Genomic DNA, 24,508 nt, shown 5'->3' with positions numbered 1-24,508 from the left:
TCAATAAAAATTGTTTTTTAATTATTTGTAACCGTATTCAAAGAATACAAAATTTTAATATATTTTCAGCAAAATTAAAATAAATAGAAGAATTAAAATTAGTTTATATATAGTTTCCAAAAAGTTATTTTCTTCTAAAATATGTAAATGATATATTAAATTAGAAGTCAAAAAACAAATTATTTATAATATAAATTATTTAAATGAGGTGATTTTTTAAATTCATCTTTTGAAAATTTAATTAAATCTTGTAAGATATTTTCATAAAAATACAACTATCCATCTATGGACCTTTAGGTATTATGCTAAGTGAAATTAATCAGAAGGAGAAGATTAATATATGGTACGATATCACTTATATGTGGAATCTAAAAACAAAAACAAAGTATGAAACTCACAGGTACAGAGATCAGATTGGTAGTTGCCAAAGGCAGGAGCTTGGGGGTTGATGAGATGAGTGAGATGCTCAAAAGGTACAAACTTCTAGTTATAAAACAAATAAGTCCTGGGAAGGTAATGCACAGCATGGTGACTATCGTTAATAAAACTGTATTGTATATTTGAAGGTTGATAATAGACTAAGTAGATCTCAAGAGTTATCACCACAAGAAAAATACTTTTGTAACTATGTATGGTGATGGATGTTAACTAGACTTATTGTGGTGATCATTTTGCAATATACACAAATATTGAATGATTACATTGTACACTTAAAACTAATATATTGTTATTATGTCAATTATACCTCAGTTTAAAAAATATTCACAGAGAAAAATACTAATATAAATGTAAGTTTCTTTCTACATTTTGTTTAGCTGGCATTTTTAGAATAGAATTTATATGAAACTTTTTAATGAAAATATTTTATTCACTTTTGCTTAGCATTCTTTTATGGTTTATGCAACTTTCAGTAAAATGCAACCTAAGAACATATTGTTTTAAATGGGTCTATTGCACACAAAAGATATAATTTTCTTTAAGTTGCTTGTGAAAACTACATCAATTGTGCACCAGTTCATAAGGCAAATCAAACATCAGCACTGTATTATACATGGTAGACTATTTACAAAGGAAGATACATCAGCTATCAAATTCCTGAAAACAGGAGACTTAAAAAAACACCTCCACAGGGTGCCAGGGCATCCCAACTACTGGTAAACTAGTTCACACCCAAGGGCAGAGCCTGGAAACCTAGAGCAATATTCAAATAAATGCAAAGAAAATGTTCCAGGTAGAGTCTTCTATGGTCTGTCAATATGTAAATATTCTAATTAGATCAATGAAAATAGAACTAGTACCTTCTGTTACAAGGAAATGGAACACTGAGTTAAACTGTTAATATGCAAATATACAAACTAGAGCCTCAAAAATAGTAATAGATAGATTCTATAAGGGAGAGTTGAAGAATAGGAAGGAAAGAAATATTTTACTAATTTTTTTGCCTGAGTATATATTATATGCAGGTTATTTTCTCCCTCTTCATAAATGGTAAAACTTGTGATGGTCAAAGAATAAGAAGTAACAGATCCAGAAATCAAATATGTTTAGCTTCCTTTACAATAGGCCTTCCCAAATAATTTGGAAAGTGACCAATCCAAAGCCATGTGTCTCCCTGTGTCCTAAGAGAGTATGGTGTGGGTTTTGCCAAGTTTGAAATTAGGATAAGGAATGAAAGAGTCGAGCTTCATCTACACCTCTGTTCCCTGGAATCCAAATGTATGAAATGTTATCTCAGGTGGAGTGTTGTGAGAACAGTTACTGCCTACCTCAGTCTCCATGGTAATGACAACAGAAAAAAAAGTATAGCTTTGGTAACTAGAAACCAAATAAGAATAAGATTTCTAGGTTAATATTCCATTAATTAGAAGTGACTTCAGAAGAAAAATAATTTCTAGAGACTCTAGGTGGATTATGATAATTAAGATTTATGCCATTTACCACAAATTTTTTTTTGCTGCATTAAAATATGTCTGCTTCTTTTAATACTGTAACTTGTCAAGGAACTCGAAATTCCCATCATCAGAGATTTATTCTGTTTATTTTATATTTGAAGTCTCTCAAAGTCTGCATAAGCTATCACCTTCCTTTTACTTGTCAGTATGAATTACATTGTCAGCAAAATTATCAATAACCAATCAGTGCATTGAGATGAATTGAATTTCAATATGAATTGAAATCAAAGTGCAGTTTCCAACATGATAGCTAACCAGATAGATACTTGTTACTGGACAAGAGAAGATAGAGAATAGCTCCAGGTAATAATGCCCTACCAGGAAAAAGGCTGCCTGTTAGATACTAAGAATAGTCCACACTGTAGCTTGAAGCTAAAGGTAGGTGCATGATGTTTTTCTAGTGAGAAGGGGGGTTTGTACATAGATGTGCTAAAGGAAAGAATCATTTCAGACCACAGTATGATAAAAAGAGAGAGGTGAATATGAATACCTACCAAATGATTTACAAGCTGGCTCATACTGTACATAATTTGTGCCCCTAAAAGAAGGCAGCTTCTGTCCATAGCAAATATACCTATTTCTTTTTTAAACACAAAATCTCCATTCTATTCTGATCCCTGAATTCGAGTCTGATAAATGTTGCCCTGATTCCTTTGATCTCGAAAATAAAATAAATTATATAATATTGAGATTATTCTCAGGCAGAATTCTACATCTTCAATATTCTTTGAAGGGAAAGCAATTGGAATGTAAGACTTCTAAAACTCCCCCCACTCTTACCCCTGATTTTGATAGGTATTTATATTTTCAACAAAGAGGAGAGAGAGAGGTTACAGGGAATTTGAAAGTATTCATTAATGTCAGTACTGTTTATTTAGAGCAGGGTGTGGGTTTTATGTACCTCAGAGCATGAAATACAAATATATTTTTGGGTTTACCAATAACACTTGGATGAAATTTATATACACCCACCATTCCAAGTGATGCATTTTTAACCTAAATATTTGTTATCACAAAAAACATTTTTAAAAATTCTATTTTAGAAATTTAGAATTTGGAAATAGGAGAGAAGTGAACATTATGTAAAATATACTGAAGAGATGAGAGATGTGTTTAGCAGAAGCATTCCTTTTGATCTGCTTCTATTCTAGGCGATGTTCAAAGATATATTTTGCAACCTCCTTTATTTTTTCCAAAATAATTCCTTTTTAAATAATGGTTGGTAGTCAGATGTGTACTTACAACCTGCTAAGTGGATTGCTGCTTTTATTTATTTGAAGTCAAGCCATTTTTAAATGGGAGGAAAATACTGTTCTGAAAATAGAATGGGTCTTAAGAGAGTTAGACTCTGAGAGGCTATCAAATGACTGGCTTAAGCAGGTGGCCTTCATTTCCGGAAGGGAGGAAAGGTAGATGCTTAATGGAGACTAAATGTTCATTACCACATCCCCCTGTAATTGTAATCTGTCATACTAGGTCTATCTGCCTAGATTAATCCCTTTCTGGCTCTCCCTTTTGAGCCAACATTTCATTGACTGATTAGATACTGTCAGTGTGGGTGAAGTATCAAGATACCACTATCCAAACATTAATACTATTTAGACTCATCAAGGTATATGAATATGGAGTAATATAGGTACGAGCTTTAAGAGGAATTATAGTGACAAGGAATGAATGACATAGGAAGAGCTTGTTCTATGAGATGAGTTCTGTTTGGCTGTATGTAAAGCAGGAAGTTGCAATATAGTATTTATTATGTCATTGAAAAAGGTCATGAGGTTAAAACTTTTATATATAACACTCCAGGGACAAAATTATCCAATTTATAAATGAGGAAACTGAGGCATGAAGAGATGAATTAACTCAAAACACAGATGGTAGCACCAGGGCAAGAATTCAAACTTAGAGACACTGGCTCTAAAGCCCAGTCCTAACCTTTGTGCCACATAACATGCCAGCCATGCATGATATCAAGTCCTTTCACCTGAAGAGGCAACATTGCTGCTTATTAGGAAAAGGGGCTTTCAATTAATTCACTGAAGAAATACACATTTCATGTTTCCTAATTTCAGACCCTATATCAGGTCCTTGAGAGAAAGAAGCAAATAAAACACAATTTTATCCTTTGAATGTCTAGAGTTAAGCCAGGTAAGATTCAGTGAAATACTAGTAGAAAATTTTAGTTCTCTGGGGGGATTGTGGAGAACTCAGAGAAAGTGAATATTGAGCAAAACGGTAGCACCTTACTCTTCAGGTAATTGGGAAAGGGAAAATTCCTCATGAAATAGATCATCTAACAAAAGGAAAAGATGAATGAAAGTATTGGAGAAGAATAGGATTGGAAAGTCTCAGAGAGAGTGAATAGGCTGATCGAGATAAATATCAGAGCTTGTGGATGGAAGAAATCTGGGGAATGAGATCCAGTGGGAAAGTTAAAGTAAGATAATGAAACTATATTATACTGGGAGAGGGAAACATCAGAAAAATTTAAGCAGTAGAGTATATGAGGAAACATATTTTGGAATACTGGAAGAACTCTAAAAAAGAATATGAAGTTTTTACTCCATGGTGGTATATAAAACAAAAATTTGGTGAACTAAGACGTTGTGGTGTCCTGAAGTGGCTTGGCCAACTTCAGAGCCCATCCATGGGCTCTCCTGAAGTGGCTTGGCCAACTTCAGAGCCCATCCATGGGCTCTGCTGGAACAAGACACGTCTTTATTTTTCTATCTGTACTTGTTCCCTGAGATCAAGTGAAAATTAGATGGTCTCATCCCTCAGAGAGTCATACAGTTCATGGTGATAGTAAATTCAAATGCATTAGTAAGGATATTATATTACAGGGGACAAACATCTGTGCCAATATTTGAAACTATAAACTCATAAGATCAACAGATTTAGGTTAGTGTTGAATATTTACCCTTATTACAGTCTCAGTACTGTGCTGATAGTACAGCTTTATTCCTTGGCTAAGACTGTAAGGTAGACAATAGTCTTAATGTTGTGCTGTCCATTTTCTGCAAACTAAAGTGGTAGGAAGGAGCCCACTGTACTAAAACTCAAATAACATTTATTTTGGTTTAGAAATTCATGTATTTGTAATGCTAACTTGAGAAGGTCACAGCTCTCAGGTCTGTCTTCTGACATATTAAATGGACTCAACAAACATTGATGGATCTTCCTCATGTAATACCTTTGAAAGTCAAGTGATATTCATCTCACATTATGAGATGGTAACATGTGAAATTGCAGTTGAAGACTGTGATTGTGGTAAGAAAACCCCCTCATTAAACCAATGGATTCTGATTGCTTTACATGTCCCAAAGATAGTACCAATATTAGATTAAAAAATAAATTCAATAGTCGATCTGCAGAAAATGGAATATTTAGCAGATAATGATGTATACAAATATAAAAATTTTTAAATGGCAATTCATAAGAGTGGTGCAAGCACAGAATTAGGTAACATCAGAAGAAGAGGATAAGCAAGCTTTCATGGTGAAGAGGATTTTAGCTGTTATTTAAAGGCATGTGTTACAGTGTGCACTCTATCCTCCATCAATTTCCCTTTGCATCCAATGGTACTAATTGTATAGTGGGTGAAGAGTTACGTTGATATTTATGTCTTTATATACATTCATAAATGTAGTCTTGCTATTTATTGAAGAATATTCTAATTTACAGGATTGACTAGTAAGACGATGTGTTATCTTCAATATTAAAGTTTTCTTTTTATGTAGAATATTTTGATGAAAAACATTATCATATTTCCAAATATCTAGATGTCAGACTACTGTTATACAGAGCCATAACCAATAAAATCAAGGAGGGGTTTCTTTTATCTCAGGGTATTTTTACAATGGGTTCTTTCATTTTGGTTTGGTTGGATTCTTATTTTTCTCTTTAGTCTGTGTGATCAATTTCAAATGACCTTTTATGGGGAAGCACAATTGCAGGACAACATTTTGAGGAGATAAATGGTCTATTTACTCTAACCCCTCATCTTTCTCAAAGATTTGTAAAAATATTTCCTCATTTGGGATCTAGTGGGCAGTCCTCTCAGATCACTTATTTCACCTTCCATTTATGAAGCGAGGACATATTTCTGTGTGCTTGAAGTTTTCTTTCAAACAGAACTGAGTACTCTTCCAGAAATGATTTTATAACATTAGCATTTTTGTTATATATCAAGGAGATGACGAATCTAATCCACAGGAAAGGATAAATGAACAGGAAATTTTGGGGGGGAAAGGATAAGAGTTAGAAATATAATATCATATATAATATACCATGACATATTATATATTATAAACTTAGATCCTGTCCCATAACCCCAGTAAGATACTCTCACATTGTGTTATAAGCAGCTGCCAATTTGCTGTACACAGCAGTCATTGGAACACTTCCCTTAGATTCACAGTTTGTCACTACTATTTCCCTTTAATTCTTGAAAGGCCTGTATTAAAGATCTGCTTTCTCCCCAAACAACATTTATCTTAAGTTCTCCCTATTAAAATACAGTTGCATGCAGAATGGGTAACTCTGTTAACCCTTTAGCAACCACTAATACCAAGACAGCTTTCATCCGGACAAGCAAATTGTATGTTCCTCAGATATTAGTGGACTGAAGACTGTCTTATTGTTGATTTTTATCTATTTTGTTTTATTGTCTCCTAATGAGTAAGGTAGAAGAGAAAGGCCTGCAGTGTGCTCCCAATTAGCAGTGCTATTCAAGGCAGGGTTGCAGCTTTAAGACACCGCAAGATAGGGCTTCCCTGGTGGTGCAGTGGTTGAGAGTCCGCCTGCCGATGCAGGGGACACGGGTTCATGCCCCAGTCCGGGAAGATCCCATATGCCGCGGAGCCGCTGGGCCCGTGAGCCATGGCCGCGGAGCCTGCGCGTCCGGAGCCTGTGCCCCGCAATGGGAGAGGCCACAACAGTGAGAGGCCCGCGTACCGCAAAAAAAAAAGACACCACAAGATAAATTCAAACCTGCAAAGTAGAAGGAAACCTTCTATAGCGATGCCCTTTCCCAAACAGTAAGGAAGGGAAAGACATTGTTTAAGCTGCCTAGGAAAGGATTACCTGATCACCTAGATTGTTATTTCACCAAAATTCTCCAGAATCTGACACTTTCTAGCCCTGTCATGACCTATAAAAGCTGCCAACATTGGCAGACCTGTTTATTCCAAGGACACATGAAGACAATAGTGATGTGATGGCCATGTTACAACGGGCAGGTAGCTAGACATGAACAAAGAAGGGGGGGCAAGGGCTAAGTGGCAGGAAATCATGCATCTTGTAAGCAGAAGGGGTCCATGGGCAGACAAAGAAAAGCAGGAACCTCCAGACTGACAGGAAACCACATATTTTGGGTGATAAGTGTCCTGGAAGCAGACAAAGAAACTTGGGGAAAGGCGGGAATCTCCTGCATCTGAATGTAATCTGTTGCTCATTATGCTCTCATTACAATAAAATTAGCCTTGCAGATAAGAAGTACCCATCATGCATGGATGCCATGACACTTCTGATCTAGGCTAAATAAGGACAAAAATTCCTCCTCCCCTCGGGAAGATGGAGCTGGGATGAAAATCATGGAATACAACCCCCAAACTCCTTCCTCAGTGAATATTTGGCCCCTTCTTTTGTAGGCCCCTCATAACAGCTTGCCAAAGAAACCCAGGGCAGCAGCTCCTCACCTGTCTGCCCACTGTCCCTCTAAGAGTGTATTCTTCCTTAAATAAATGCTCACTTTACTTTCTTAACCTCCCTGCTTTGTCTCCAAATTCTTTTGTGATGAGTCAAGAACATTAAATTCAACAGGAACAGCCAGACACCATGGCTTGGCAGTATGGGAATAAAGGAAAACAAAAAAAGGAAGATAGAAAATGCAAAATACATCTGCTATTTAGTATACTTTGCTATTAAGAACACATAGTTCTTGGGATAGGGATGAATATTGAAGCAGAATATAATCTTATCTCATTGAAGCATAATTTCTGTTAGTTAGCTGGTAAATCTCTGGCCTTAGATGAAGGAATGCTGCCGCTTCACAGGTGTCAGGGACTTAACAATGATTGAGCATCTGGGTTTCATAAAACTGTTTCTGTAGAACATTAATAAAGTTTAGAAAAGAAGGTGGCAGGGAATAGTTTGGGAATACTTGAATTAAAAACATTTCTTTAGTAAAGGACTTCCTAGATATTTTAATATTTGAATATGGTTCATTGTGAATCTCTATAAGAGCATGTAGTAGGGAATAACTAACATATTTAGCCATGGATCCCTTTTTTTTCAGAGACATCATGTAAATAATGTACCACAGTTACCCATGTCAATGGCCTCCAATCAGGACATACCTGAAGTTTTCTGCTATTTCCACTATAAAGCTTTCCGGCTTCTCTGCCTGCCCTTGAGTCTCTGCCAAAATACAAGTGATGGTGGCTGACCCTGTTGTTACCACAAGCTCTGTTCTCATTTGGGTGGCTTTCATTTATTACCACAGTTACCACAGTGGTCACAGAGATCCAGTGTGCCCTGTCCATTACACAGATGCCACGTGTGCCTTGTGGAGTCTATGACTACTTGGTAAGTCAACACTCAGTCTAAACTCTGCTCTCTGCATTGAGTTCTTTAGCCCTTTATTCCCAGTTTGGTACCTGGGTTTTATTATTGGTATCAATTTGTTTGGCATCCTTGGTGGAATCAAGCTCCTTTCCATCCATCTGTGCTCTGTACTATTAAAAGTGTTGTTTGTTATAAGAGGGAGACTCAGAGAACAGAGGCAGAGAGGCCATGAGCCTATTGTATAAACTGGCCTCAGAGACCCATGAGTTTGAGGTTCTCACCAGACGGGTGTGAACTTGGACAGACTTGGCTGTGGGTGACGAATACAACAGGATGAAGCTATTTTTTACCTATTATTTTTTTGTCCTGAGACCTTGACCTTGATCCAGAGAGAAAATTCTCTCAGGTTTTTCACCTGCCAAAAGTTGCAAATTGTTGAGTCTCTGGAGGTGGCCAACCATCAAGTTAGGGGATCTGACATATTAGATGCACAAGTATTATATTCCCACTGATGTTGCTAGCTTTCAATGGGCTGTCAAAATAGAAGCCTTCTCCTCTTCCAGGAAACACTTCTGCTTCTTACATGTACTCTCATTACAATTCCAGTTCTTGCCACTATGTTTCTGAGTGGTATAACTTCATCAAGGATAATTTGGGACTTCAGCGGCCATTCTAGGGAACATTTCACTTGAACAAAATTATTATTTGACAAGCACCTTAGAAAAGTTATGGAATAAGATTTTTCAGACCCAAATGGAAACCATTTTTTGATTGATGTACAGAGTCCTCCAAATAAACTTTTGAATCAAAAATTGCATCACTAAGAGATTCTTTGGCCAAATGGGCACATGAAAAGATGCTCAACATCACTAATCATCAGGGAAATGCAATTCAACACCAAAATGAGATATCACCTCATACCTGTCAGAAAAGCCATCATTAAAAAGTCTACAAATAGCAGATGTTGGCAAGGATGTGACGAAAAGGGAACATGTGTAAACTGTTGGTGGGAATATAAGTTAGTGCAGCCACTATTGAAAACAGTATGGAGGTTTCTCAAAAAACTAAAAATGGAACTACCATATAACCCAGCAGTTCCACTCCTGGATATATATATGAAAAACAATTTTTCAAAACATACCTTTATCCCAATGTTCATAACAGAATTGTTTACAGTTGTCGAGACATGGAAGCAACCTAAGTGTTCATCAACAGATGAATGGATAAAGAAGATGTTATGTACATAATACAATGGGATACTACTCAGCCATTAAAAAGAGTGAAATTTTCCCATTTGCAGCAATACAGATGGACTTGGAGGATATTATGCTAAATGAAATAAGTCAGACAAAGAAAGATAAATACTGTATGATATCACTTATATGTGGAATCTAAAAAATACAACAAACTAATAAATATAACATAAAAGGAGCAGACTCACAGATATAGAGAACAAACCGGTGGTTACCAGTGAGGATAGGGGAGGGGTAATAGAGGGCTGGGGAAGTGGGAGGCATAAACTGTTGGATGTAAGATTGCCTCAGGGATGTATTGTACAACATGGGGAATATGGGCAATATTTTATAATAACAATAAATGGAAAGTAATCTTTTAAAATTTTATAAAATAAAAAATTAAAAAATATATGTTTTGGCCAAAGCTAACAAGCAATTTAACAAACTTAAGCAGAACAAACTAGACTCATTTGCCTAGTAAATCCTCCCTTTCCCTCCCTCCAATTGCCTCCTTGTGTCCAGTCCTCTCTCTTCCCCCTTATCCTTCTGATCTCTCTTATTATACAGCTCTGTCTACCTTTCCCTCCTCTTCCCCTTATCCAGATGTCCTTCCTTATTTCAACAACTTTTGAAAATCCAAAAATGCAAGTTGCCACTAAAAATTAATTTGTCCTAATATTTATGTATCAAGATATAGATTACTGTAGAATTTAAACCATAGACTTAAGGTAAATTAAGAGCTATGATTAAAATTTTCCTAAAACTAAAAAATACAAGACAATATTCACAGAAGCATTTAGAATTCTTTTGAGTGCGTATCACCCATGATTACAGACCTGTATCATTTGTATATGTGTTGGTCAAAACCTCAGTGGCCAAAGCCTGGATGGTAAAATCTGATTAAACTGATCCAAAAAAGGACCTAGAAAATCTCACTTTCTACAATAACCGTGAGAGTTAAAAAAAGGACCCACAGATTTTCCCTATCTCCCAGTCCTTAACCATAACCCTTGGGCCCTTGACCAAAACGTAGTTTTCTTCAAATTTAATTGGGAAAGACCTACTCTGCAAATGTAATTGTAATATAAAATGCACACCTGAGGAACATGATACAACTGAAAATGCACTAATGCCTTTTCCAGAAGAGAAGATGAAATCCTTGTGTGATGTTTACCCCTCCCTTTGACACTTTATAACTTAAATACTGTGATGCAAGATTAACAATACTTAAAAACTATAATATAAAGTAAATATATAAAAAGGGGATACGAGGGGAGGAAAACAAAATTTATAAATATGTGTGTGTGTGTGTGTGTGTGTGTGTGTATTCACGTATATTACATAGGCAAAATAAAACAAATAATGAGTAAATACTGATGACCATTACAGTCCTTTGTTTCTGTAACTGGTCATGTGGTTGTAGCTGATATATATAACTACCTTCTTCCATAAGTATCCCCTTGGCTTTCAACAAGTACCTCACCTGTTAAGGTGATATAGACCTTAATGTTTGAAGGATCTGTGCCATTAGTAGTCTAGCTTGAATTGGGTTATTATAGTTTTCCATAGTTATTCATCACAGGACATGGTAATACAAAGAGACACCCTAAGGAATCTCTGTTGTGGAGTAGTAGTCCAATTTCTCCTTGAAGTCAAGACAATCACACCAGCTAGAACAGTACCTCTTTTCCAGAGGTTTTAGGAGCCCAAAGTGGCTGGACAGGAGTCTTAACCTCCAATTCAATGGAATCATTATTGTATCTCCTGGTGGAAATATTCCTCCCTGTAGAACTAAGACTTTCAGACCAGTAGAACATAAGTTCATGAGGACAGTAAGAAAATTTTTTGTTAGTGGGTCACCAGGGAGAATGGTAAATGATACAAGTTCCATTTTCAACCATTGATTCCTGAACCTGTGAATTCTGGTGATGGGAGAAACAGCATCATATATCAGACACTGATTCAGAAGTCATACAGTCTTCTGGAGATCATTGTCCCATCCCTGCAAGATATTGTTACCTAATTGGCACTGTCATTGTGTATTCAAAAAGCAATTCCACCATTCTATCAAGCCACCTACTTCAAGATGGTGCAGAACATAGTAAGACCAATGAATTCCTTGAACATGGGCTCATTACCACTTCTTTTGCTGTGAAGTAAGTTTCTTTTTCTTTCTTTCTTTTTTTTTTTTTTTGGCGGTACGTGGACCTCTCACTGTTGTAGCCTCTCTCGCTGCAGAGCACAGGCTCCGGACGCACAGGCTCAGCGGCCATGGCTCATGGGTCCACCCACTCTGCGGCATGTGGGATCCTTCCAGACCGGGGCACGAACTCGTGTCCCCGCCATCGGCAGGCAGGCTCTCAACCACTGCACCACCAGGGAATCCCTGAAGTAAGTTTCTTGATCAGAAGCAATGCTGTATGGAAGACCATGATGGTAGATAAGGCATTCTATAAGTTCATGAATAGTAGTATTGGCAGATACATTTTGTGTAGAAAAGGCAAATCTATTTGCAAAGTATATGTCTATTCCAGTAAGAACAAAATGTTGTTCTTTCTATGATGGAAGTGGTCCAATGTAATCAACCTGTCACCAGGTAGCTGGCTGAATACCTTAGAGAACTGTCTCATATTAAGGATTCAGTGCTGGTCTCTGCTGCTGGCAGATTGGACACTCAGCATTGGCCTTAGCCAAGTCAGCCTGGGTGAGTAAAACTCTATGTTACTTATTTCAGACATAACCTCAATCCCTGCCACCATGGCTACTTTATTCATGAACCCATTAGGTAATGACGGGGCTGTCTATGAAAAGAGATTGACTTGTATCCCCAGAATGGGTCATCCTATCCACTTGATTATTAAAATCCTCCTCTGCTGAGATCACCATTTGATTAAGGGGCACATTATAACTTCACATTTTTGCCCATACAGAGATCTATCCTCATGCCTCTTCCCCATATTTTCTTGTAACCGATTTTCCAATCTTGCTCCTTCCAAATTCCTGACCCTCCAGCTAAACCACTGGATACATGAATCAATATATATACATCTGACCATTTCTCCTTCCAAGTAAAATGAACAATCAGGTGCACTGCTTGAAGTTCTGTCCATTGAGAGGATTTCTCTACACAACTTTATTGCAGGGATGTCCCTGTAATGGACTGTAGTGCTACAGATCTTCACTTTGGGGTGGCGCCTGCATACGCGGAATCTTCTGTAAACCAGGCTCGAGTTTTCTCTTCCTCTTTAAGCTGATGATAGGTAACTTCCCTATGATGCCAAAGGTATGGGCTGGGAGAAAGAAGTAGTGTGGCAAGAGTAGCAATGATGGCATTTGGACCACTTCTTCACAGAACTGACTTGTGCCTTCAGAGTTTGCTCAGGCCTGATTACATATGTATCACTTCCATTCGGCTCATATTTATGGCTTGGTGGGTCAGGCAATGCCCAGTTCGTGATGGGTAGCTCAGGTTGTATGGTAACTGAGTGGAGCATGGATATACGTTCAATTTTTTAAGGGCTAGTAGTAAGATAAAATCTTTCTCAAAAGCAGAGCAGTTATCTGTAGAAAACAGCAGGGCTTTGCTCCAAAATTCTAAGGGCGTGGGCTATGATTTGCCAATAGGAATCTTTCAAAGGCTCCAAAGAGCATCTTTGACAAATGACACTTCAAGCACCATTGTAAATGCTGGTCATATGGCCCAAGAGGCAAAGCACCTTGCTTGGCAAACTGAACTTGTTGCAGGGCCTTCCCTCATTCTGGCACCCAATCAAAACCAGCAACTTTTTGAATCAGTGGGTAAATGGTTCAGAGTAACACACCTACAAGAGGAATATATTGTCTCCATAATCCAAAAAGGCCCACTAGGCATGTGCCTCTCTTTGGCTGCAGCAGGGGTCAGATGCAACTCCTTACCCTTCACTTCAGAAGAGATACTCTCCAGATCCCACACACTGAAATGTCACCAGGTAGAAGGCCTCTGAATTTTTTGCCATATTTATTTCTTACCCACTGACATGTAAATGTCTCACCAATAAATCTAGAGTAGTTGCTACATCTTGCTCACAAGGTCCAGTCAGTATAATGGATCAATATAATGGATCAGTATAGTATTCCATGGAAGGGAAAGACAATCAAGGTTCCTGCAAACTGAATTATGACATATGGCTAAGAGTTAATATACCCCTAAGATAGGACAGGGAAGGTATATTGCTGGCCTTGCCATCTGAAAGCAACATGCTTCTGCTGGTCTTTTAAAAAAGGTCTGAAGAAAAAAAGCATTTTCCAGAGATAGCTGCATACCAGGCTCCAGGGTATATGTTAATTTGTTCAAGCAATGAAACCACATCTGATACAGCAGCTGTGATTGCAGTCACCACCTAGTTAAGCTTATGATAATCCACCATCATTCTACAAGATCCATCTGTCTTCTGCACAGGCCAAATAGGTGAGTTGGTGGGGATGAGGTGGGCAAAACCACCCCTGTATCTTTCAAGTCAACATGTTGGCACTAATCTCTGCATTTCCTCCAGGAATGCAGTATTGCTTTAGTTTACTATTTTCCTAGGTATAGGCAGTTCTTGTGGCTTCCACATGGTCTTTCTACCATGATAGCCCTCACTCCAGTCATCAAGGAATCAACATTGGGATTCAGCCAATTGCTGATTGTGTCTATTTCAATTATACATTCCAGGTCTGGGGAATAACTACAGGATGAGTTTAGGGGACAAGTAGGCCCATTTTGACACAGATATGAGCTAAAACTCAACTGATCACCTGACCACTTTAAGCCCCATACTTTGACTAGTATGTCACAGTTATGTTTTGGGTCTCCTGGAATTAGTGTCAGCTCAGTGTCCAGTACCCCTGAAAGTTCTAACTATTTCCTTCTTTCTAATGCACATTTACTCTTGTAAAAGGCCATAAGTCCCTTTGAAGAGGGTTGGGAGAAAGGTTAACAGTTTGAATTTTTGGCAGTGTATCAGAGTCTTTCTTCAAGAGGAGCTACCTTCCCTTCATTCAAAAGATTCTGGACCTGTAAACTGGCTCAAGTGTGGGAATTGATTGTTTTTATTATTCGGTTTTGACTTTTGTTCACTTGACCTAGAAATTCTGCTTTAACCAATTACATTGGATGCCCTACTTCTAAATTGTCTATCTTCAGCAGTCATACCTAAAGCCTTCCTTTTTTTTCACTACAAAGCTTTCTCCTGCATCTATCTTTGAAGAGATGATGACTGACCCCTTTGCTTTAGCAAGCTCTTAATAAATAGCCTTTGCTTTTTCTAATATGTGGGGTCTTCATTCATTTCCACAGCACTCAATGAATGAATTTTGAATTAATTAATCAATTAATTATGGCATTGGGTGTCATATCTTGGCAGTAGTATTTGTTCCATTGATTTTGCAGGATTCTCTTAAGAGGTGGCATCTTGAGGCAGCATGGTATTACAGAATAAACAAGGAACAGGTCAGAAGACTTGAATTTCAGTATTTCTCCCTATGGCATATCTTCAATTTCTCTCTGTGGACCTTTTTCTCTGCAGTCTTTGGCTTCCTTATAAGTGCAATGAGAACAATAGAATGGACAATCTTTAAGGATCATTCCATCTCTGGGGTAGTGCCAGATGCAAATGTAACTTGCCCTTGATTTCCTGATTTAAGGCTCTTTCTTCTCTCCTTTTCTCTCTCTCACACACATGCATGTAGATTTTTCTAGTTTTTCTGCAGTAATTCCTAAGATGTCCAGAGAAGTCTTCAACTAATAAATTTTAAAACCCACAATTACTATAAACTAGCATTTAGAAACTACCTGCCCATGCATAGTTTTAATTAATTTATTTGACCTCAAATGTCCCTTTCAACCCTATATCCCAAATTACATGACAAAGAATAAGTGTTTATAAATAACATGTGGATTGCTTTCAAATGCTAATTTGCATTATGAGATTGTGTGTTTGTTTGCTCTCTTTTCCCTGAGAAACATGAAGCAAATAGTTTTTTTTTGTTGTTGGTTTGCTTTTTTAATGATTCCCTAATCTCTTGCCAAAGAGCTTTGGTTTATTCTGAAATGCCAAAATCCCAGCCTATGAACTTGGGCTGGATCAATCATCATATTTTTCAATTCTTCATATTTCTCAATTACAGAAATCTAAGTCAAATTAAGATGGGCAGAAGATGCATGTAACTTAGGTCAGTGTTTGTAAAAACATTATAGGGTAGGCAATCCAGGAGGGTGTATGTTGTAATAAAAAGACTACTAGGCCAGAGGCCAAAACTCTTGATCTGGAGCTTTGTCTCTGCTGTTTCTTGGTTGGCTGACCTTTAGTAAATCAATTTACATCTCTGAGTTTCAGTGTTCTTACAAATAAGATAAAGAATGGTTAACAATAACTACCATTTTTGCTTCATAGTGTTCCTCGAAGCTTATATAAGATAATATGGTACACAGAAGACATCACTTGCAGTAAGTGATATGAATGTTAAGTGGTTGTCTCATTATTATTTTAAAACAGAAAAAGTAAATGAGACAAAGAATTAATCTCCAAAATATACAAACAGCTCATGCAGCTCAATATCATAAAATCAAACAACCCAATCCAAAAATTGGCAGAAGACCTAAATAGACATTTCTCCAAAGAAGATATACAGATTGCCAATAAACACATGAAAGGATGCTCAACATCACTAATCATTAGAGAAATGCAAATCAAAACTACAATGAGGTATCACCTCACACCAGTCAGAATGGCCATCATCGAAAAACCTACAAACAATAAATGTTGGAGAGGGTGTGGAGAAAAGAGAACCCTCTTGCACTGTTGGTAGGAATGTCAATTGATACAGCCACTATGGAGAACATTATGGAGGTTCCTTAAAAAAACTAAAAATAGAACTACCATACGACCCAGCAATCCCACTACTGGGCATATACCCTGAGAAAACCATAATTCAAAAAGAGTCATGTACCACAATGTTTATTGCAGCACAGTTTACAATAGCTAGGACATGGAAGCAAACTAAATGTCCATCAACAGATGAATAGATGAAGAAGATGTGGCATATATATACAATGGAACATTACTCAGCCAGAAAAATAAGCAAAACTGAGTTATTTGTAGTGAGGTGGATGGAGCTAGAGTCTGTCATACAGAGTGAAGTAAGTCAGAAAGAGGAAAACAAATACCGTATGCTAACATATATATATGGAATCTAAAAAAAAAAAAAATGGTTCTGAAGAAAATAGGGGCAGGACAAGAATAAATATGCAGACGTAGAAAATGGATTTGAGGACATGGGGAAGGGTAAGGGTAAGCTGGGACGAAGTGAGAGAGTGGCATTGACATATATACACTACCAAATGTAAAATAGATAGCTATTGGGAAGCAGCTGCATAGCACAGGGAGATCAGCTCCGTGCTTTGTGACCACCTAGAGGGGTGGGAGGGAGATGCAAGATGGAGGGGATATGGGGATATATGTATATGTATAGCTGATTCTCTTTGTTATACAGCAGAAACCAACACAATAATGTAAAGCAATTACACTCCAATAAAGAAGTTAAAAAAAAAGAGAGAGTAAATTAGCTTATTTCTACCATCCTAATGGTAGGTTCACATTATTATATGAAACAATTCAATTGATGATACAAAATTAGACATTTAAGTGAGCCAGAGATAGGGTCTAACAAAGACAAAGCTACAGAATAAAACCTCAGGGCAAATTAATTGCAAATTTTAATCTATCACAAACTTCAGGTGAAACATTAGTCAGCATTTACTAAAAGGCTACTGTGTTCTAAGCATGAAGCCCATCATGATTCCACATTGTAAACCAAGGAATGAAAAAAGCCTATTAAAGCCTCAAGAATATCTAACCAAGAAAAGGTGAGTGAATCTAAAAACTCAAAAACAAACAAACAAGCAAACAAAAAATGACTGTCATCAACAGCTATGGGTTACAGAATTTTTATATCAATATTAGAGCCAATACAGACTTAAAACGGAGAGAAGCTACACAAACACACATAACAGAAGCAGTAAGGAATGTCTGAAGATGGATTTAATTTTATGAACACCACTTATAAATAGGTAAAACTCTCAACAGTCAAAAAATATGTGAATCCCTTAAATGGAATCAGTTTGTGTGTCGTGTGTATCTGCTATTTTCTTGGCAGCCAATATGCAATCATAATTAAGTATAATTTAACTGAAATTCATAGTTGAGGAAATTTAAAGCCTTGCTGGAATAAACAGTGTATGAGATCCAAATCACAAAGTTGAATGATTGAATAGTAATGAAATGGAAGTAGAAAAAAAAATGAGAACAAGATAAAAAAGGGGGAACATATTTCATATTAAGAGAATCTTTCAATTTTATTTCTTTTGTGGTTAAAGAAAACCTATTTCCTTCTAAAATGATATTGTTTGAAATGTTTGTTTTGAGTTTTTATTGCTTTTTAATATTTTTGTTGCATTTTTGCCTATGTCAGAGACAGCAGCAACATAGCTTAACTAATATTTATTTTGGCATTTTCATGATTCTTTATCAGTTATTTACTCATTTCAGTAGGTCATTATTATCCTTTTATCATGTGATCTAAAGGGATATATGATGTCATAAAATAACAACACATATATATATATATATATATATATATATATATATATATATATACATAAGCCATATAGTTTGAGTTTGAAATCAATTCTTCTATGCCAAATGATTTTGAGAATTTAGTGAGATACTCTGGACCCCCAATTCCATTTTCACTCATGTGTCGTGAAAGCATAAAAATTTGTTCCAAAAAGGCAAATTTAGGAATAATTTCTTATACTGGCTTCTTCAAGAGACATGGGAAAAATGAGAAGCAAGTAAGATCCCCAGAGCACAGTTCTTTTATTTCATGGTTGTCTACTTTTCCTGGTATAACTTACAAAACTCTTGGTAGATACAGGAAATATATTTTCAGAAGATGCACCAATTTACTTCAAATTTTATTAGGAACAGGGCACAGTTTTCTTTCCTGTTCTCATTGTAAATACACACCTTAGCTGCAGAAAAGAAATACCTAGAAGCATCAAAGAAAATAGCTTCCTTCTTTCCAAGATGAAAACTCAAGTTCTCTGGAACACAGATATACCTATGGCAGGTTATTATTATTTTTTTAATGATGTCTCCAAAGTAGGAACCCAAATCAGTTTCAGGATATTTTTGAACTCTGTTGAACTCAGGAAAAGTTTTTTTGTTTTTGAGTTTTGTGGTTGTAATTTAAAAATAAAATAAATTTCCCATACATTAATTTAGGTGTGAAATATATAATTCAAAGCCCAAGATTGAACTCATGTGAATCAGTAAACAGAAATGTTCTCAATTTTTCTGCATCCTAGAAGACTGTGGATCACTTCATTGTAAATAGACTTAAGAAGAGAACTTTCATCAATGGGCAGGATGCTCCTATGAGGTAATGTCAATTGTTATTCATATCTAGGAACATTTGTTTGCTTTTGTAAAGCTGATATCAGACTGGTTTAAACCAGTTTTCATAACAGACAACTTTTTTACGTGTCAAAAGAAACCTCTTCGCCTCTTCTGTAGCCACTGAATGGGTAGTAAATTAACAGTTATCTGAACTGACCATGTCTGAACGTAGAAATGTCTGTTGCATGCAGACTGCTTTTGAGTGTGCCATATCTCATGAATATCCCTATGAGAGTCTCTGGGTAAGTTTTTCCTTGGATTTTATGCTTATCCAGGTCCTTCCACTGTCGGAGACTTGTCACAGAAAGATGAATTCTGCTTCATTCTCCAGTCATCTGACTGAGATCTACATTCTCATTTAGATATTATCAGTTTCTAGATCTCAAATAAATCTATCCTTATTTATTCTTGCTTAAAGTCAGAAATATTAAAGATAGAAATGGAAACACTGCATTTCTACTCTGATTCAAGGATTAGATGAGTTCTTGACCTATGCAAAGGCATAAATACTTTGTGCTTCTCTTAAGATTTGGTTTCAAATTGTTGATTCCTTAACTAAAGACTATCACAGATCCTAACACTTGCTTCACTAGCATACCTCCTACTCTTCTTGGGGTATACCTCACTGAGTGTTTATTATACATTTTGCCTAAAGTGGGAGACATTTTTCTTATTTGGGAGGCAGGCAGCTGCTAATACCTTAGATTTAGGAAGTCACAAAATATCTATTCATCTGATGCATATCTTTTTTTCCCTACATTTTATACCCTGCAAACTGAGTAAAGAGTAAATAGAATATGAAACATATTAAAGTGTGATATGAATATTATACCAATGTCTGTGAAATATAGAGTAAACAAAGAGCAGTATAGTATAGTGATTAAGTATGTGGCCTTTAAGTATGTGGCCTTTAGCACAAAGCCACTGGAGTTAAAACCCTGAGTTCATTCCCATCAGTCTCATCACCTAGGATCAGGTATTTAATGTCTCTATCCCTGAATTCATGCTAAATTAAATGAGATAAGCAGATAGTACCTTAAGCATACTAAATAATAATAGTCATAAAATCACAGACATATCATATTTATTTATTCATTTATTAACTCAATAAACAGCAATATATTTTCATAAAAATTACCATTTATCTACTGCAGAGGGTCCATGTTCAAATATAGCATCACCATGAGTTGACCAGTAAACAGTGATCAGAGGCCAATATTTTGAAATTGATCTGAATTTAACCAAGATTCTCTACTCAACTCTCAATTTACAGGAAATACAGAGGACAGGACTTGTTGAACTCCACCATAGAGCTAAAATCACTGCAATCCAACTGTGAACATGCTTACATGACAATGCATTTTCCTCTAAAAAGAAATTCCAAGTAAAGAGAGAGAGAGGGAAAGAAAGAGGTGAATTCTATACCCATAAACCCTTCTTGAATCTAGTACTAGAAGATTAGCTTTATCAACCAAATTAACTACTGAGAACACTTCCGCAAATACACTGAGGGTGAGATTTTTAAAAAATAAAATGTACATCTATTACTAGAAAATAAATGTGGAAGAAAGAGGAAAGTTAATGTACAAGTGTTATGTGCTGTAACAAAGTTAGAAATAATATTAATGGAAAATTCAAGGACAAGAGAGTAGACCAAAATAGGTAAGTTCATTATATTGGAAATAGAGGGTGTCAAAGGATATGCATAAAAATGGATAAGCTAGATAGAGAAAGGTTAAATAACAGGTGTCTGAGGTAATTTTAAATTTTAAATATAAAAGATATATTGATAGTATATATACATATAGGTGTATACTATATACTCATATATGTACTCGTATATTTTCATATGCATATATACACATCTTGCAAAAAATAAGTATAGGAAAGAAACCCAAATTCACATAATTATAAAATCTTATAGCAAAGTCAAGATCAACCATATGAATCATATCAGCATATGCAAATTAATTTCACTCACTCATTTTAAAAATTTGTTTTCAGTTTGTCTCACAAAAGAAGTTTCCACTATATGCTGTATGTAAGATAAATATTTAAAACATAGTGAGTTAAAAATAAAAGGAAAGACAAAAATATTGCAGGAAAATAAAAATAAAAAGAGAGCAGGATAGCAAGGCTGATTGCAGACAAAAGAGAAGTTCAGCCCAAAGCATTAAATATGACAAAGAACACTTTTCAATATAAAATCTACAATTCAAAATGAAGCTAGAACTTTTATAAATATCTATGTAACAAATAACCTACTACCTTTGTGAGCAAAAACTATAGGATCTGTAAGTAGACATTGAAACACATTAATGATAGAACATGTTAATATAATAATCTCACACAGGAGAGATCAGATGGACAATAAAAGGCAACAGAAGAGGCAAAAAATATAGAAGCTAGATCTTATGGATATATATCAAACACTACATGCTAATAAGAGATTACTTACTCTTCTCAAGTTCTCATTGCACAGTCACAAAAATTCATTATATTTTAGGTAACAAATAAAATATCTAGAATTTCCATGACATATAAATATTACAAAGAACACTACTTGACACAATGCAATAAAACTGGAAATTACTAATGAAAAAAAAAAGGCAGAAAAACCCTTCCACCTGGAAATTGAAAATGCTTCTACTAAACTGCTCTTGAGTTAAAGAGGAAATATAAACTTAAATATCAGAATTTTAAAAAACATAATGATAAAATCTATGAGATATAGTTAATGCAGTAATTAGCAATAAACACTTTTATCAGAATAAATGAAAAAATGAAAATAAATTACTTACATTTCCAATTCAGGAAACTAGACAAAAAAATAGCAAAGTAAATTAAAAGAATATACACAAAAATAAATGATGAGAGAGAAGTAGAAATATATAAAATATACAGTATTTTAAAAGTTCAGGATGTTAATTAATTATAATCATCTTTTCTGTGAAAAGGTAATGAGCAATCTACTCACTACTCTGATAAAGTAAAAAGAAAGTACAGATATATAAGATCAGAAATGAGGAGAAAATAACAGAAATAGAAGATATTTTTAAAAACCATAAGACAAATTGGCAGACTTCTATGCAAAAAAATCTGGAAATATATAAATTAAATGGATAATTGACTAGGGCTTTCAGATTTCCCAAATTGACCCCATTAGAGTTGGTAAGTTTATACTGACCAATTTCCATATAAAAATAGAAAAAAATTATTAAGAAGCTCCTCCATTACAAAAAGCAGTAGGCCCAAAAGATATTACAGGGGATGTCTACCAAACCTTCCATGACTAGATAGTGCTAATGCTGTATAAAATACTCCAGGACATTGAAAAGGAATATATTTATTTGTTTATATTCCAATTAATATAGGAATGATAGTGCAGATACTAATAAAATCACTTACCAACATGAACAAAACAGAAGAAAAATCAACCAGTATGTGTGGAGACCCAAAATAGAATTTAAACTGTAACAATGAATCTAACTATATGAATAGAATAACCGCACTGAAGGGAGTGGGACAGAAAATAACTAACTTAAATAACTTGGAAAATATAATTTGATTGGATGCTATAAGAATAAAGACAAAGTAAGCTGTAAAAATTTCTGTACTCTAGTTAGTAGATTTGCTTTGCCCAGCAGTATCCTATAACAATTCTGAAACTAATTTATGTGTTTAGTAAGACTGAAAATATACATAAACTGTAATGAGAGCCATGTCTCAGATTTGGACAAAAATAAGTACAGATAAGAGAATGAAGGAAGGCTAAATCAAACCTGTGATTTTGTTTTGGAATAAGAGGTATCAGTATGAACTCATGGTATACAATATATGCATAAATCCATATAAAGGTGTTAATGTGTGATTTGCTATATATGAAAATATAGTAAAAATATATATTCTCCCTCTGTCCATACAGGGGTGGGGTATAAAAGGCATGCCACCCAGAAGCAATGAGCATACCTAGAGTTGGATCCTGGTTTCTCAACACCATTCTTCTTTAAAAGGGACCAGGATTCCTTGGAGAACAAGGGCTAGAAAATACAAGATGAGTCTAAAATAACTTGTTGTGCCAGAAAGTAAAGAGGTACTGAAAAATGGATGAGGGCAAGTCAAAACAATAAAGAAGAAAATCTGAAGGTGTGCCAAATAGTTAAAGCTAGAACAATTTGGTAATTCAATAATTAATGAACTGTTGGGCTAGAATCCTTAAAGTAAAATAAATATTCATAATTCAATGCTGATATAGATAAATAATTGAAAGAAAAATGTAATAAAAGCTAAGAGGCAGCTATTTTTTATAGAAGAGTTTCAATTAATAAAGAAAAAATGAATAAAATAAACTCTCCATTAGGCCAATTACACAGTTTATAATTGTTGCAGGCAGGATTCTTATTTACTAACGAATGAAAAAATAGTGGGTAGAAACGTGAGAAGCAACAAAATCTTCATAGTTTCAAAGTATCTGTCTCATGATATTGATTAATTAAAAAGGGAAAAATCATTGGGAATTCCCTGGCAGTCTAGCGGTTATGACTCTGTGCTTCTATTGCTGTGGGCCCGGGTTTGATCCCTGGTCAGGGAACTAAGATCCCGTGAGCCGCAGGGCACAGCAAAAAAAAAAAAAAAGGGAAAATCATGATTTTTACAGTGTAGGAACCAGGCAAACATCAACTTAACTCATGAAAGTTAACATCACTCCAGTAATAAGACATATCAATACCATCTACCCCTAATATGATTCTGAGCCAGCGTACACGGAATTTTTTTTTTTTTTTTGACAAGAAAGGGATTTAATTGTCACATACAAGTTAAGAAGTATGGGAAGGCCTGTCCAGGGCTGGAATGGCAGCTAAAGTCCTCGAGCTCTGCCATCCTCATCATGGGGCTTTTGTGCCCAAGGCCCCTATAAACATCACTTCTTAAGAAGAAGGAACTAAAGGCCAAAATTCCATACAAGTCCTGTTTTCCCAGTAGGTCTTCAATCAGAGCTGGATCTTCTAACTGCAAGGGCATCAGGACAATGAATTATTTTCAGGTGAGCAAGTTACCCTCAACAAAGGCAGGGTGCCATGGGCAGGACATAGAGTCAACCCGCATACCCACGCCATTCGTCCCCTGGGGTCTGATGTCACTGACCAAACTGGTCACCTGCCCAGGTCTGGTGTGTGTGACGTGGGGAGGGTGGGGGAAGGCATGGCCCCTCTGTCCCAGGACCTGCCCCTGTCCTTGGAATTCACTGTGTCTACACCTAGTCATCCTTTGGAGA

This window comes from Phocoena sinus, chromosome 13 (assembly GCF_008692025.1).
Source record: "Phocoena sinus isolate mPhoSin1 chromosome 13, mPhoSin1.pri, whole genome shotgun sequence".
Lineage (NCBI taxonomy): Eukaryota > Metazoa > Chordata > Mammalia > Artiodactyla > Phocoenidae > Phocoena > Phocoena sinus.
The sequence above is the reverse complement of the archived record's forward strand: the minus strand, read 5'-3'. Positions refer to the sequence as shown.